The following is a 5,543-nucleotide window of genomic DNA, read 5'->3' on the forward strand; positions in this document are numbered from 1 at the left end:
AAGCTTATTAACATAAACTTACATAGTTTTCTTTTGTTTTGTTTTGTTTTTGCTGTATAAGTGTAACAGAATTGTCACTGATTAGATGAAACTTTAATCTGAAGAGCACATTATCTGGTCAACTCATGGGCCACAAGTAATGAGAGCAACCGCTCACACCTGTTGGGGAGGTGTAACCACTGATTCTGTTATTTCACCAGAAATCACTGAACACTAGAGTAAGGATTTGTTAAGCAGACGATGTGTGGAGGCTCTACCTCAAAATAATTTTCTTACTGCCAAAAATGTGCAAAAGCACTCTCTACTTTCAAAAAGAATAATATTTATGCATATGAACACCAGACTTGAAGTTAATCAACCTTTATCTTTAACTGATGAACATGCTGTATCATAGATTTGGATACGCCCTTGTTAGCATCTGGCTTGAACTCTCGGGCAGATTTGGTAGTATAGTATTTGGCCTCCATTCAGAACTGACACTCCAGCCCTCATTTCATTGATCTCGATGTCACATGATCCCAAGACAATAAAATGGGGAAGTACCCAACATACACATGCTAGGAGGTAAAGAAAAATTGTGAATCCCATGATAATCACACCAGTATTCATTATACTGGGATGCATCTATGTGAATTTGGGTATCCACAGTGTAGGGTACAAAGATAGGAGAAATTTCACAATGCAATTCATTTTCTGCATTATAAAATAGAGATAATAACTATACCATCTGACTTTGAGCAATAACCTTATTCTTTGAAAATTGTGATTCAGAGTAGTTCAGTAAGTTTTGTAGGATTTCTCAGCTAAAAAATGGCAAATGATGGATTTGAACACAAGTCAGCCATCATTAAAAAACTCTTATTGATATGTAATAGACAGGTGATGGCAGGATGCAACTATTATAAAGCTGCATGGAATTCAGCATCCTGTATCATCAAGTCTCAGACCTTCATTGTGTTTGAAGCAAAAATTTTGTAATGGTTTAAAAAAAAAAAAAAAAAGGAGGAAAAAGTAGCCTGAGAAGGGAGGTGAAATCAGGCATTTAAAAATAATGACACAGAATGTGCAAGCTGGAGTGATCTTAGAGGTGTATCTAATCCTTTTATTTTACATATATGGACTTCATGACCCAAAAGGATTAAGTGATTCAGGCGTGATTACACAGCAGCTTTTAACAGGGCCATGGGTATAGTCCTATGAAGCAAACTCAATAATATAGAATAAAAAAGAAGACATTTGATTTTGAGTCTGTGCTACTAGAATGGTCGGTCATTCAAGCTACCTGAGGTTAGAAGGAGTACAGCTTTGCACAGATGTCATATCTGTCTTAAGCCAATTTGATGTAATACAGATACAGATATATAGATACATTTTCTCTTTATAAATTCTAAGCTTTTACTGACTGATGATAGGTAGATAGATACATAGATAGATAGATAGATAGATAGATAGATAGATAGATAGATAGATAGATAGAAAGACAGATAGACAGATGATAGATAACAATGAAACAAGTTCAATATCTCGAGTTGAGCAGTTATGCACTTTCTGCTTCTAATAAGCTTCAAATACATTTTCTATTTTCTTGCCCTCAAAAAAATCAAAGATTAGGCTGGAATCATCCTTTAGAGAACAGTGGCTCAAATAACCTTTCTCTAAATGAAAGAGACTCATTAAAGCTTTTAGCAATCTGCTCCTATTATGTACAAAGGAATTGACCAATTGCACAGCAGTTCTTATAAAATCATACTCAAGTGCAGGTTCTAGCTAATACTGTATCTTTTGGAAGGATTACAAAGGGTCAACCTGATGCTACAAGGGAATCTTCAGCCCTGTCTCATCAAGCAAGATGACTTTTCTATGAACTGGCTGTGTTTAATCAATCAACTAGTATCTATGGCATATTTCCTGTGTTCAGTTGAGCATATACAGAATTGTGAATTGCACCCTGCTATAGACCAGGGTCCAGTCAGGAAAACAGATATTTTAATGGAAGAATTTTAATATTGGGAACTAGTCCAAAGGAAGAACTGAAAGGTAAATCAGGAACTGTAGGGCAACCCAGAGATTAACGACAACAAAAAGCCACCTCTACCACTAGGATCAGAGGGTCAAGGGCAGGAGGTTGTTCCCAGAGACCAGGAACTGGCACATTTAGGTACTTCCTAAAACCATTTCAAGGGCTGCCTGGCAAAAGCTGGAACCATCAGAGAGACACAAGCACACAAGACACTGCCTGCTGCACAGAGAGGTAGAGAGAAAAATACCTGGTTTCTTCCTATTCTCACACTCTAATCTGGCACTAATGCCTCCTACTGGCTGAAACTATCTTCGAGCCAATGGAAAATGTAGCTTTTAAGAGCCTCTCTTGCATTCCAACTATTTACTGCTGTGTAACAAAACTACACAAATACACAGTGCTAAAACACTACATTATGTTATGTTATGTGAAGATTACATTATGTTCACAGACAAGTGTAACAGCCATGGCTGGTCTCTGCTCTCTGCTCTCTGATGTACAGACTCCTCAGCTAGGATGACTCTAAAAGCTGGGACTAGAAAATACACTTCCAATATAGTATCTTCATACACATGTCTGTGCCTACCCGGGAAAGCTAAAGAACAAATTCAGTACAGACTGTCAACTGGAGTATCAAATGTGGCTTCTACAAAATTGTGATTTCAGGGTAGTCACACTTCCTACATGGTATCTGAGGGATCCAAGAATTAATCTGACCAACAAACAAGGCCGAGACTTTCATGAGCCACTACTGGAAGTGAGTTGTATTTTTACAGCCCTATATTCTGGGTAGTACAGATAGATACACTTAATAGACAGAAACAGTCACAGCCTTACCAACATTCACTGAAAAGGAGTATGTAGCCCACTTCCGTGTGAGAAGAATGTAAAAGAATGCATAGCCACATTTTAAAACAAACTCTCCTAGGTGCAGAGAAAACCAAAATAAAGAAAGTTGAACGAAATTCAAATAAGAATATAAGGATTAAGAAACAATACAGAAAACACTATAAATAATGTATATCGCCACACACTCTAAATTACCGCCACTGAGTAGCACAGACGATAAATGTTTCACAAGGTCTAGAGGGATAAATCATTGAGGAAAGGTAAGCATGGCTTCCAAAAAACATTTCTCAGTTTTCCTAAAACAAAAGTAGAGAATTATGAGGGAATCCTTTATTTCCCTCAGACTTTAAAGGAGCGTGTCATATACATGTTAGCTACAAACCCAGGTGAATTCTAGACTCTTTCAGGGCAGTTTTTTTGTTTACCTAATGTGCATGCAATTTTGTCTTCAGGAGCAGCAATCTGTCTGCACTGATAACTTGCCTTCCATGCTTAATATGACGGTATCTCCTCTTTCTCTATGTGTGCAGGAGAGGAACACAAGGTCCTCTGTTACTCAAACTGAAAGTTCTCTTGCTTTCTCCTGGCTCATCCTCTACACTCTTGATATTGGTTCTTTCTTGTTCTTCCCTCCTCTCTTTCCTTCTCTCCTTCAATCAACTCACTCCTCGCCTTGCAGACCTTTAAGCTTTTGGCTTACTTTGTGTTCTTAGCCTCAAATTCCAGTGGAAGCTCTCAGCCTAAAGCAGCTATTTTACATTTTTTGTAGGATGTGGTGAGTCCAGCAATCTTCAGTTACCACTTGTAGACCTCCAGACCTCTCTGTGGTGAGTGGAGGAGGAGCCTGGCCATTCTCTGCCTGGGACAGATGACTAAAGCAAAGCACATGACCTAAATTAGCAAAGGAAGGAGCAGGGACACATGGAAAGAATTTCCTTCAAACAAATAAAATTTTTTTTGGACTTTTCTTTTATGATTCAGCTCTTCTGTTGTTTAGCTGGAAGCTGGAGTCATGGAAAAGAGGAAAAATGACTGGTGAGTAGATGACAAAAACTTAAAAACTGGAAATGATCACCTTTGTGTGAAGATATAAAATCAATGCATATTCAAGAGTCATTCATATAGGTTTCTCATGTAACTATGCACAATTAAACCATCCTTGTGCTCTCTGTTCCATTTAAATTTCTATTTTGGTTAATGCAAAAGGACTCATGACTGCAAGGCTTTTATTTTATGTGCAAACAGAAGGTTCTGGTGAGTGTCCATTTGTCCTCTGTTTAACAACCGCAAAGAAATGTAGCAATAAGCTTTGCTAGGAAGCAGCCTTCCACTCAATTATACACTGAGGAAAAACTTACAAATCTTAAAGTCTACACTGACCTCCACGGCAAATTAGCAGTGGGCAAAGTCTCACATTAAAGATTCCTTTAGATTTAGGAATATGAGACAGGTCTCAATTGTTGGGAATAACTGTGAGCTAAATTCTTTAAAAAAGAGAAATTATTTCCAACATGATCCCGTATTTTAAATAAACTGGACAAAGGTCTGGCTACATTTAGCTCTTCAGAAACATATCTTTCCCACACAGTATAAAGTGAGACTCACGTCTGTAAATTCTCATCTTTTGCAATGGAGGTCCTCTGCTTCTGATACAAAAATATTCCAACTCGATTCCTATGCCTTAAGACACTGTGTCTGGTGTCAGGGGTAGTGGTTTGCTGTGGCCCTCTAGCCATGAGGACAGGTGAAAAAAAAGCGAAACAGTACCATGGTCTTCAGCTCCATAGCCTTGTCTTTGAGTATACTCTTTCCACTTTTAGATTTTTATCTTACTTCCTTCTCACAGTTAAATAAACCAACTTGTTTAAATGTTCATTCTTTTAGAATGAGAGTTTCCTTGAATAAGAGCCATTGGTGTCATTTAACCTGAGGACGCATAATGTTTTGCACCTACCCTTCATCTCTAGGTAGAGTATCAGAAATCCCATGCATTACACCTTGGCATGAATCACCCCTTCCATTTGTGTAGTGGTAAGCAAGGACAGCAAACATAGTTGAAGAAATCAAATGTTCAGTACCTCCCAATTAAGTTGAGCAACAGAGAAGAGATACAGCCAAGCTCCAACAGAGAACAGTAAATGTCATGAAGAAAATGATCTCCAGAGGGGTTTTCATAATACATAAATTTGGGTGAGTTTATTACAGCCGAGGACGTTTACTCTATTTGACATTGCTACACTGGTCCCCAGGGACAAGTCAGACTCATAAATTCTGAGTGTCCTGAAAGCACATGGTACTCTCCTACATGAGCACACTCGATTTTTCTCAAAGACCTTGCTAGTGGCATCAGCATCACTGGGTAGGAAATGCCTCTTCCTAGACTTAATTATTCAGCCAGGTTTCCAGAAGGTTTTGTAATTGGTGTTCACATTAGAATTGGAGAAGCTCTGGTCTAAAAGATTCCTTCCAAATCTGTTGTCCAGAGTGAAGTGTAAAAAATCCACCCCCACCCCACACCCCGCAACCTGCTGGTTAACAGGGCTTGCTCACCTGTGAACTAGAACAGACAGCATTACATAAACTAAGGCTCCCGTTAACAGTCACTTTGGAAATTCCCAAACTATGAGTTGGATTAGTCCAGGAGCTGTGGTTACCAAGTAAGTCAAGGGCCCAA

Source organism: Pteropus vampyrus, unplaced genomic scaffold (genome assembly GCF_000151845.1).
Source record: "Pteropus vampyrus isolate Shadow unplaced genomic scaffold, Pvam_2.0 Scaffold7, whole genome shotgun sequence".
In the NCBI taxonomy this organism is placed as follows: Eukaryota; Metazoa; Chordata; class Mammalia; order Chiroptera; family Pteropodidae; genus Pteropus; species Pteropus vampyrus.